At 44.6% G+C, this 12,294-nt stretch overlaps 1 protein-coding gene and 1 pseudogene across 1 annotated transcript in view; both read right to left on the minus strand.

Moving 5' to 3' along the window:
• The window catches only part of ACSL4 (acyl-CoA synthetase long chain family member 4), a 327,102-nt gene that overhangs the window by 8,000 nt on the left and 306,808 nt on the right, over positions 1-12,294 (minus strand). The gene's annotated exons all lie outside the window — the stretch shown is intronic.
• On the minus strand, positions 5,015-6,414 carry LOC146829493 (centrosomal protein of 55 kDa pseudogene; annotated as a pseudogene).

The following is a 12,294-nucleotide window of genomic DNA, read 5'->3' on the forward strand; positions in this document are numbered from 1 at the left end:
TAGCAATTGTAATACATCAGGAGTCATATATGTGATTGTCTGTCCCTGCGATTTTATGTATGTGGGTCAGACCATTCAGAAAGTGAAGTGTCAGATTTTACAACACTGCAGCCGTATACGCTGTAAGACACCGGGTGCACCCCTTTGAACACACTGCTGAGAGTCTAAGATGGTGGGTTATTGAGAAGGTCAAACCTAACCCTAGAGGAGGTGATTTATTAAGCATACTTAATAAACGCGAATGTAGATGATACATTCCCTAGACACGATCACGAGAGGTCTGAATGAATTTGAGGAAATCAACAAGCAGGTTTCTATTATGAACAATGGGTGAACCCTTTATCAAGCTCACACCAATTCACCAGCCGTTTCGATATGGGATTCGAGCGTTCTGCTCGAATTTAGTGAATCCACATTGACATCTGTTTATGCAACCTCACAGGTGATCGATTGTGCGAACACTGTTGGTATAGATGTTTTCCCTTTTTGTATCCATCATAATGCACTAACTGATTGCGTGGATCTATAACACCATCTCTTGTAATCGAATTCCAGTGTGGCTGGAGTGCGTGATTATATGGTGCTACAGGATATTGTATTTGTATAGATGCCGAATTAGTACTGTGTTAGATCAAAGTTTGACTAATCCTATGGCATGGTAGTGTGAATGTCTTTGTTTAGGTTTGTAACCCGTTGCATTTTCCGCATTTGGTGAATTCACTCAATGCGCGTTTTTACAATTTATTTCATTTTAAATACACTTCTCTTTCTTCCGTTCGAACAACCGTAATTGAGTCTAACTGTTGCTTAAGGCGTACCGTCATCGTCACGTTGACGTCTGCCCCGTTAATTTAACGTCCTCACGGTGAGCGTGCACCCCATTACAAGCCCAGTGAGACGCCACACGGATGACCGATTAGCACGGTTGAAGGTAACTCTTTTCGCCTCCCTCCTACCACGTTTCCTTAACTTAGGATGCTGCTATTATTGGGAATTATTTTCTCAATTTCTTATGCCTCTTATTTATTTACAGCTCGGCATTATCCCCAGCTTTTTAGAGACACGCACACGTTTCCCTACGGTTCCTGTGCTCTATTTTCAGGTAAACTGATGCACCTCCCTACACGCTAATACAACATTATCTGGGAGTCCCCTTTTGAATTAAACCGAATGAAACCGAAGATTACTGCTTTAGACAGCAGTTTCTTGGTTCGTTTCAAAATAAGATGATATTGCACCTGACAACTGCTGTCTAAAGCAGTAATCTTCGAGTAAGTTGGAGCAAATCTTAGAAAGAGAAGGCTGTGATCCAATATGGAACGCCTTAGGTACTCTGTCCCCGTCAGCGTGGGTGCCAATTGACTGGAGCAGAGAAACATATCTAGTCTGGTGTGCGGATCGTATAATGGCGAGTAAAAAGAGTATTCCCTCTACCATTTGTTTTGTAGCCTCCAAATATCTAAAAGTTCCCACCTGGAAGTCCATTCTCACAGGCCCTTAGCTGTTGAGGCAGCCATAGTACCCCATAGGGGGGTGGGTGGGGGGGGGGGGGGGGGGGAGAGGGGGGGAAATCTATAAATTTCCAAGTCAAATACGCAGTTATGGTCCTCACAGCCTGTTGTCCATCTTTTTATTGCATTAAATGATTTCATCAGCTGTTCGTGGGGTGACTTTCAGTAAGTCTGATTCATGGTGTGTGTTGTCTTGCGAGTCCACTGATTGTGCTAGGTACTCAGATTAAGAATCCATTGTTTTGTTCGATTTGTGAGGTGACATCAGCTGTGCCACCGCCTGTAGTGCCACTTTCCCATCTTGTTGCTTCTGTGAGGTTGTGGGCTTCTGCAGTGCCTTCGATTTCTTGGGGCGGCGTTGTCCGTTTCTGGCTATGCGTTTCTTCCCTCGGGGGCCACTTGTGGCTTGGGCAGGAGTGAGCCTTTTTCGTAAGCTTCTAGCCAGGTCCATGCCTCCTCAGTTGAGTTACAGAAATGTGTAGTGCCGTCCAGGAAATACCAGCAAGTACTGCAAACCTGCTTCCATGAGGGCCTTCTTGACCTCGATGAATGATGATCACTGCACATCCACTCTGGCTGTAAAATCCAGAACCCTTATTACTTTGCTATTACCTATAATGTATGGGCCGTGAGCTCATACTTCTTGTAAGATAGCGTCCCTGTCCCTGTAGTGTACAAGTTTGGCAACCACAGGCGGGGGGGGGGGGGCCTCCTCGGAGCAGGAGAACGCCCAGGGACGCCCTCTAGAGCGAAAAATGTAGGACAACATGTCCGTGCCCTCAGTGCCTTCTGGGATGTCCACGAACCAGATATTGTTTCTTCTATTTCGCCATTCGGCGTCTTCAGCCCATCGTTCCAGATCTGTCACTCTATAGGCGAGGTCATCCAGACACGGGACCCCGGTTTGTCTTCTGGTATGAATTCAGTGACTGCGTTTGACTTCTTTGACCCTGTCGGCCAACTTGCGGTGCTCCGCCTGCAGCAATTAGAGTCCCACAGACACCGCCCCCATGTCTTGCTGCAGCGCTGCTTGTGTGTCCACCATCACCGCTAGTACCTTGTCTAAGTGGAGGTGCAAATATGTTTCTTTCTCCACAGGCTCTCCGCTATCGTTCTCAGTGAGTAGTGTTCACGTGTGTTGGGCAGAGTGGTCACGGCTTTGCTCTTCGGTCACGGCATCTTGGCCTCCGTTATCGTGGAAATTGCTGGATAAGGGAGTTGAAAGTGTATACTGGCCCCACTAGGTCTTTATATGGAAGCCCTAACCCGTGTGGTTCGGGCGATTTGCTTCCCTGGCACCTCCCCGGGCTCGGTGGGCCCTAGGGTCACTGTGGCTTATCGGTTGGGGTTAGTGTTCAGCCGGGCACATCTCCGTTCTCGCCTTCACAGCCGCGTCACTGGTGCCTTACCCGCTGTTTCAGGCCTTAATCGGCCTTTCCGCCCTGGCTTTAGTGTCGTCACAGCAACCAGGGTGATCCCCTCTCCCTCTATTCAATTCCTGTTTCACTCCCTCAGTTGTGAGCTTGGCTCACCTGCTTCTTTAGGATCGGTGAGCTGCTCGTGCTCCCAGTCGGTTCCGGTCTTTCTCCAGGCCGGGCCCTAGAATCTTTCATCTGACCTTGTCACACCACGCTGGGGCCTCTGTCTCCCTTTCAGGTTTACCAGAGTGATCCCTTTTGTCCTATGTCTCACGAGATTCTCTTGGAGCCACCTGAGTGTATCCGGCTGCTTCTCCACCTCTCCTCTTTGCCAACTCTGCCTTGCATGATATCACACGTCCTTTGTCAGAGGAGAATGGTCTGTTTCACACTCCATACGGCCCTCTTCCTCCCGGGCCTAGCGCTTTGCTAGTTTCCACCGGACCCTCCTGAGTGAGAGCTCCGGCCCCTGGACTTCCTGCGATCAGCATCTCACTGCCTCCGATGGCTGCTTCTGAGCCCAAGAGTCCACAGTAGTTCTCAAGCTTCGCTTCCGGATGATGCTAGGCTGGTGCTCCCCACTCGAGTCCAGCTCAGATTACTTGTATTGTGCCGAGGATAATTTTACTCCCCCTTCTTTCTCCCTTTATCGCCGCCATCTCTTCATGGGGCAATGCTCTCCAGGCCTTCGCTTCTTTCCGCCTTCTCGCTTTCGGATTGCCTCAGCTCAGCGCTGTTCTGATTTGGTCTGAGTCAGGCCTCTCTGATGCTGCCTTCATCCTACTGCAACGCCGATGTCTCTGGGCCTGCTGCCAGTGTCCTGCGCACATCGCTGTCCTCCGGAGCCCTCCGGTGCCGGGAGCTCTCTTCTTCTTGTTTCCCACTGCCGATGTGTTAATTTACTTCCACACCTTTAGCGGGCTGCAGCATCACACTGTGTGGGATAAATGCAGGATATCTGCGGGACCGGGAAGGTGCTTTGCTATTATGCGACCGCCATCTGGGTGCTACCGGCCACGCCCCCTTGGGTCCTTAAGGATGTCAAAGAGAAAACAGAAAATGTCTGAGCTAATTCTTATGATCCAAAGCACACCACTTGTTTTTTATTTTTAGAATGCAGCCGATTTAATACCTGTGGTGCCCATTGTTCCCAATAACTTATGCGCACCTCTTATCTGTAGCACGCAGTGCTGTGTGTGGCGTGCGCACACAGCACATCAAACGAGAACCTTCGCGCCACTGCTTTTAAAAAGCGAGCGGCGCGAAAAACGGGTGTTTTTCTTGTAGAGCCCGGCTGTGGTGCATACTGTGTGCTTTTGTTTAAGTATTCATGTTCATTGCAGCGCCGTTACGAGCTGCGATTAACATGAATACTTTAAACAAAAGCACACAATCTGCCCACAGCAGTGCTTAGGTAACAAGAAATTCAGCAAGTCTACAAACACAGCGTGAAAAGCACACGTCGTGTTTGTATACTTGCTGAATTTCTCTTCTTAACAGAGTTGGGCTGCGGGGTGATTGTGGGCCTTTGTTAAAGATTTCAGGTTAATTGCAGCTCCAGACGGGCGCTGCGATTAACCTGAAATCTTTAACAAAGGCCCACAATCACCCCGTAGCCAGAGCTCTATTAAGAAAAGAAATGCTGCAACTCTACAAACACGGCGTGAAAAGCACACGTCGTGTTTGTAGACTTACTGAATTTCTTTTTTTCCCGATCACGTAATTAATTTATTTTATTGACGCCACAATATATACATACAGAGAAAAGTCATATCATATAAATCAAATATTTATTTCCAAAGAAACCAGAAGAAAATGCATAGATCAGCCTTGCGAATACATGGACTGCAATACTATACAACAGTGCAACAAGCATAATTCAGTAGTTCATGGCAAATAAAAAAAACTGATATAAAACAATTTAAAGTGACTGCTTTTCCACCTGCGAGTTGGTTAAGGGGCCAATTTAGGAAGAAACTTACTTCATGAACAGTTAACCAGTCGTGAAGATGCACCCAGTTATACACCGAAAAACAGACAAAAATCTGAAAATGCAACGCCATGGATGGCCTATATACGCATAACTTAATAGTTTAAAAACACATGTAAAAAAGTTTCGGAGTGCATGTACGAGGCGCAGAAATCAATATGTGCCAGGAGCTCTGTGCTGGCTGATGGGATACTGCGCCTTTGCACTTCGGACACTCCAGGAAGCTCTCGCCCAGCAGGTTTAAACGCCGGGGTGATGGATTCGGGATACCGATCCTCAACCGGTCATCAAAATCGGCATGGAGATTAGAAGACGATTCAGTGTAATGAAATTCATGGGAGGTGCTTCACTGGCTGCAACCGCATTTGCTCTTTTTTTCGCTTGTGCAACTCTTTCCTAACTTTGTATATCTGGTGTTGTGTGTTCTGGTTATCCAACTTTTAGTTTTCCAGCTCCGACGTACATATCTGAATCTGTTGCTCCAGAAAGGTGATCCTCTTATTTTCTTCTTGTTATTTCGATAAATATTTTCGAAGAACCTCAGCCTGAGATTAAAGGAATATAGTTCCTTTTCCTCCAAGTTTTTGTTTGGTTATTTCTATTTCGGTCTTCAGCCTCAGCACTTTCTGCCATACACTTTTTTCATTTTCTCTCTGCTGATGTTCTTCTGCAAGCTGCGTGTGCAGGGCATTATTTAAATGCGCTGTTTCTCGACTTTAGTCATCATATTTCCTTTTTTATTCAGTAATATCAAATTGCAGCGGAGCGGTCTTTTTTCATTCTTCTTAAAGGTCTGTTTTTTTGCTGCCATCAAGCGCTGGTCATAGTACTTTTGTTGTTTGTCTAGTGTGACCTTCTGAACTGCTTTCTTTGGATTTATGTTGGAGTGTTTGGTGCGCCGTCTCAAGCTGCTGCTCCAAGTCATATATTCTGGACACCAATCCCTTAACGTAAGCCTCACGTTGTTGGTCATATACAAGCTACTGTTGATTTTTTTCCAAGGCATCTTTTAGCTGGCTTTCAATTACATTTTGTTCCACTGCCGCCCCACTTTGGCCTGCACTGCTTTCCTGTGAAACCTGGCTGGCAATGGTTCTGTTTTCAAGCTCCACACATCTGGCGGGGACCGTGTATAGTTATTTCTTCAGGTTGTCGGTCTCTTCAGAAAGGGACTTGAACAGTTGTTCCCGCCTCTTGGCTTCCTTCGCTTTAAGCTGAGAGTTTATGGCAGTGCCTTCTTTAAACTTCAGCTTCTGTTTTAAATGTAGGATTTCTATGGCTGTTCTTTTCCTTTTCAGTTTCCAGTGCAAGTATTTTCTCCAGAAGCTGGCTTCTCTCCATATCAGTCAGTTTGCCTCTAGAAATTTCCTCCACAGCCTTTTTTAGGACTGAATTTTCTTTCCTAAGTTTCTCCAAGTCTGTATAACATTTAGAAACTGCAGCTTTGAAACCAAGTTTGTGGGCAATTATAATCTTTAGCTGTCTTCGCCGTCATTTCTAGAAGCTTCTTTTCCATTAATCAGTCTTGGAAGGGAAATTGCATACAGGAAATTGTGAAAGAAGAGGGCTGCAGGCAAGGGTTCGATCTCCAGGCTAGTGCTCCGCAAAGAGTAAAATTGTTAGTCCTTTCAAACAGAGCACTTGCGAAGCTTACACCTTTTCCTGCTTCTTCAGTTTGAGTATCGTGGCTGTGTGTTCAGACATCACTTCTGATTCTCGTACGTCTCGCTGAATTTCTCTTCTTAATGGACGAGGTTGAAAAGAGGGTTTTTTAAAAAAAATTTATTAGCTGCTGGTTCAGTTAGGACCAACCGTCCGTAAATTTCACGGACTGCCCGTAATTTTGGCCTCTTGTCCGTGAGGGTTTCTTCCACGGACGCCTTTTGTCCGTAATTTCAGCCGTTGGCGTGAACTGCCCCCTGCAAGCAGCCTGTAAGTGTCACTGCAAGTGGCAGCTCATGCTCCTGCTGTGATCTGTGGCCTGCAGCAGCCCCTCCCAGACCTGGCACAGACTATCAGGCCCATTATCATTCTGTATGTTGGCCTAATTATCACATACAGAATGATAATGGGCCTCCGCACAGTGACCGCATTTGCTGGGCCTCCTCCTGCCACAGCCCAGGGCATGGCAAACTGCTTTTGTTTAGGCCCCCTTAGTATTTACACGTCACATCCCCTTGGGATGATTGATCAGGTGTTTTTTTTTCAGTGGGGGAAATGGGGGATGTAAGATCTAAGCCTACAACTCTCCCTAACATACCATCATCACAGATTTTTGACTGATGCCCTGGGGTGCCTTTTCTGATTCACGAGTTTGTGAACCTTTCTAAAGGCTTTTTACTGTGCGGCTGCAGGGCTCCTACACAGGCCTGGTACTAGAGGGAGGGCAGGGTGGGCCAGGCCCACACAAGAGACCCCTGGCCCTCCCAAGGTCTGCACTCAAGCAAATAGTGTCCATTTGTTTTTCGAGTCTGTGTGCCCTTATACTTTGTTTAATCACTTCACTTGTATGATGTTGAGTTAGGCTCCTAAAAGTATCTGCATGTATAGGTGTGAAAGTCAGCAGGCATGGAAGTTGATGTCTCCCACACACAAAAGAACACCAGGGTGTCTGACACTCCCACTACAGCAAAATTCAGTTATTGCAAGCGCCCATAGCAACTGGGAATCAGGAAGTGAAATGCCACATGTGTATACACACTCTCGGCGAGAACACTCAGAATATAAATTTTAGTAGTGGTTTGTTTTCTTTCTACAGTAGGACCTTTCCTAAATGAGAAAAATGTTGCGTGGTGACAGTTAATAAAAGAACATTTTATGGAGCAGTCCACTTATTTCATATAATATGCGTGTGAATCTAGATAGTTATAAGTGCAGTTTTGTGACTTTTTGCTGGAGTCATGTGTAACGTGCAGGACTCTGTTTTGAACACCAACATGGACTTCTCAGCATTTCATCCTTCTGAAGTTGATGAAATGAGTCACTGGTTAGACAAATACAAATTCTTGCTATTTAGAATGCTTTATAATGGTACAATGTGGCTAAATATATTTTATGAAGGAATATATATCAGTTACCATCAGACACATTTGCATATATGTTCAATAAAAAAAATAAAGGTTTCAGTGTGAGTTGAAGTTAAAATGGAATGTAAAGTGCAACACAAAAAAGAACACATCTCAAAAGTACTAAATCACATAATTGAAGATTTTTTTTACAACTACTGTAACTATTTGTGAAGATTGCAGGCAGTCTCGGCTTATTGAGGACTAATTCTGTATATCACTGTTTTTTTGTCAAGATACAATTTATGTATGCCAATTCCTTTGAGGTATATTTTTGTGTTGCAGCCTGCACAAATTTCACCCTGAACTCCTGTTAAAAAGTATGCATTAGATTATCTCAGTGACCAAGGCCCTTGTAAGGAGTTGACCTTGAACACTGTGCCTGAACTTTGTAATCCGAGTCGGATGGTAATACCGCAGTCCAGAGATTAATACTGTGCACAGCCTGAACAATACAGATCCTTACTTTATCCTTTGAAAAACAGAATGGGGCTGTCATTTTTACCCATGCTAATAGCATGAGGTACAGGCTTGGAATTATCCCCGTTGACAGTATCAGCTGCGAAGTCAAATTTATCAGCTATCAGTTCCCAAATCAATTAATAAACAATCTCAATAGTACGGCTGATAGTGAACCAGGCAGAGGTTTTCAGATGGACGAGAGGAATGCCATTAGAGGAGGCTCTTCCACTTTAGTGGAGTTCTCATTAGTAATTCACTCCATAGAGGGGGGATGGAGCCGCCTGTGCAAATGCACTGTTTTCACCTTTATCACTGTGAGAAGATGTTTCTCATTGTGAAAGCTATTGCTCTACACCCATAGTAAATCTGGGGGTAATCTGTTCCCCATCATTTCCTGGAAGTAGAGTTACTCCCAATATCTCCAGAGTGGAAAGGCTACCATGAAGAATTTGAGGGTGCCCACAAATGTATATGCTTGTGGGTTTACCTATAAAGTACTAAGGTGACTCACACCTTACAACACTCAATTCTCACGCCTTAAGTGGGATTTACTATAGGGGATTTCCCTGCACTCTTGGTGGAGAAATAATCCACAGTAATAAATGCATAGCCACCAGTCAGGAGTTCCTTTATGAATTCCTTGCAGGTGTAAAAAAGGTACATTTAGTCATAAACCTATGTTTATGACAGAATTTATCTTTTGAGAATACAGCCCTATAAGTTTATGTACAGAGGATAAATACTCGACAATTAGGTATTATGGTTCCATAAAGAGATTCATAGAGTTGGAAATCTCAGTTCTTTGCATATGTTTTTTATACCTCTCGAGATTTGTGAAGTATGAAGCGGACAAAGCATTTCAAAATGATCCCTTTGTTGTACGGGTCGGTAATCCCATCATTAGGCGACCCTATCTTACTGGTTCTGATGAGATGCTTACTTCCCTTTCTACAGTACTGGTGGTCCAGGGCAGTCCTTGCCGTGCAGTGGAAGTCAAGGTGAGATATGCTATTCATTTCCCTGCTGGCTCTCAGGAAATACAGTTCCCTGACGTTGGATGTCCTGCACATCTTCGGGCAAAGGATGGGTGTGATGCAAAAGGAACGGCACGATCATAATTTGTATTGCCGCATTTCTATACATACTTACATGATATTCAACTATGAAAGTGATTTGTAAATCTCACTAGAACTCTAGAACTTTACGTTATGTACTTTTAACAGCACATGTTTTTGAAACATTAAAATATGCCTAGAAAACACCACATTTCACCTCTTTAGTATACTACATTACACTCATTTCTGGTCTTATTGGTTGATACTGTAATAAATAATAATAATATAGATAATACAAATAATTAACTATGTAATTATTCCTGTGAAATAGGAGTTTTGAAATTGCTGCTGAAAGGATATTCAACTAATGATCCACAACCTAAAAACATTGCCTTTCACAAAGAGTATGGTCAGTTATGGTAACAGAGCACCTCCACCTTCGCAACCCATACATTTTAGTCATGAGCTGTAGCCAAAAATCTCTTCCCTACTATTATGTCTAGGCATGGCTATGCTTAGTTGACCTTGAGCACGGTCAACACCCTTGCCCTCTAACAAGTGCCATGAGCATCCAAACTGGCACTTCCTGCAGCAGTGCTCAGAGAGCATGGCATGGTTGACAGCCATGCCTTATGCCCAGTACCGCTGCAAACAGTAGAATTTATGTACTGAGAAGGGCCAATGTTCTGTTCAATTAGGCCAAACATTAGAATACATATGCATCTTTCACTTCGCAGACTTGTGAAAAGTGGGCCTATATTGGCAGTGTCTAAAACAGCCGATCTTTGTTTTTGTGGAGTTTTATATAGCGCGAACTAGGTCCGGAAGTTTAAGAGCGCTTTACATGAGCACCAGTTATGTTACAGATGGACACATTCATTTTAGTAGGCACAGGGAGATTAAGTGATTTGCCCAGAATCACAGAATGTTGAACATCCCGACTCGAACCCGGTTGCCCAGTTTAGAGGTCGACCATCCTAGCCGCTTGGCTACATTCTCGCCCCAATGCTCTCAATCTTCCTGAATGCTTTTATTTTTAGCCTCCACCACATCCATCATCTTGGTCCACCCATGTTTCTTCATGGCCCTCGCAGAGTCAGACTCTTGGAGCGTGCCTGCTCCTACAGAAAGGAGCGGAAGGTCAGAGGTCACCTGACAGGGCAGGTGGTTTGGGAGGACATTGTTATCTCGCAGCTCAGAAACACGATAATTAATCTGCCGGACCATGGAGAGAACCAGCCTAGGATAGTGAGCGCCTGGTGCCCGAGATCACACATGCTGTACAGTCCCGGTGGCATCTGTTGGTACAAGCATCTCTGCAGGGCCACAAAAGGCCGGTGCCGGTATGAGGCTGGACACCCTGGAAAGGGGGAAACATTGTGATGAGTGTGTACGTATTGTGAGAGCCAGATCAGTGACAGCATTTGCTGGGCCTCCTCCTGCCAGAGTCCAGAGCACAGCAAACTTCTTTTGTTTATGGGCTCCTGTTACGTCACTAGGGGCCAAGCTCTCGGGTGGAGGTTTCATTTTGGCCAGTGTTACCCAGGTGCATCCACTGTTAGCCTCTTAAACTATCACACAAGAAAGTGATAACTGTACAGATACAATTGTCCTTTATTATTGAAATTCTTTTTCTCCAATAGTGCAAAGTTTCTGCTTTTGTGCTGTTATTATTTTCATATTTATCCTGGCCCTCCGAGCCCCTTTAGGGTTTCACATCACATTCCCTTGGGGTGATTGATCAGATCAGGTGTTTTTTTTTTCAGTGGGGGAGAGGGGCATGTAAGATCTGAGAAGCCTTCAGCTTTGCATATTAAAAATAAAATAATGAAAAATGAAGAAAATGATCAAACACAGGTGTTTAATTTCACTTGCACACACAACACATGCAGTGCTAAGTTCACTCAACCAAATATAAACTTATTTTGACTTGTGCTTGTGTTGATTTTCTATTTACTTCTGTTTTATTGCGCGACCTCTGCTGTGTCTGCAAAACGTACCCTATGTCCTGAATTTGTCCTGAGTTCTGACCTTCCGTCCTGAATTTTGACCCTTTGTCCTGAATTTTTACACTCACTGTTCTGAATTTGCACCCATGCCAGTTGGTCACCCTAGGTTCAGTGTCGGGTGCAGAAATGACCAGGGGTTATCTAGGGGGTACCCGCAGGACACTGCATCTGTTTTGAGTAAAACACATTGGTGGCCCTGCATTGTGGCCCTGGTTATGTCCATTGATGATTAATGTTTCAGTTGGTGTGATTATAGATTACTCCCAGTGTCCATCTTGGTGCTTCCTGGTTTGAATACTTGTAACCTGAAATACAGACTCAGGAAGTATCTATATTAAAAAAAGAATCACCAGACTGGGTTGAAATGAAGTGGCCGAGGTGGCTTTTTTGGCCAATGAATATTTGGAAGATCTTAGATGTGCAGTATGTCCTAACACTCTCTATGTTGTACCTAGTCTGTTTGGCCAATCTTGCAGAGGCTGAGTCATGACCTAATGAATAACATGTGAACTTTTTGTTGGATGGGTGCTGGGCTCGTCATATGTCACTATAATCTTTCATATACATAATGTGTGTGATCACCGTGGTGGACTGAGGGGATCCTTGGAGCCCACTGTGATCTGTCCAGATTCAATTCTAAATGTGTGTTAGTCTCTGCCCCAAAACACAGGCCTTACTTGCATTGTAATGCATGTGTTCTGTACCTCATTGTAGAATTTGGCGAGTCGGTGTTCTTGTCATATACATTGACTAGGGAAGACTTCAATCTTATGTAGGCAACCCA

This window comes from Triturus cristatus, chromosome 5_2, assembly GCF_964204655.1.
Source record: "Triturus cristatus chromosome 5_2, aTriCri1.1, whole genome shotgun sequence".
Taxonomy (NCBI): Eukaryota; Metazoa; Chordata; class Amphibia; order Caudata; family Salamandridae; genus Triturus; species Triturus cristatus.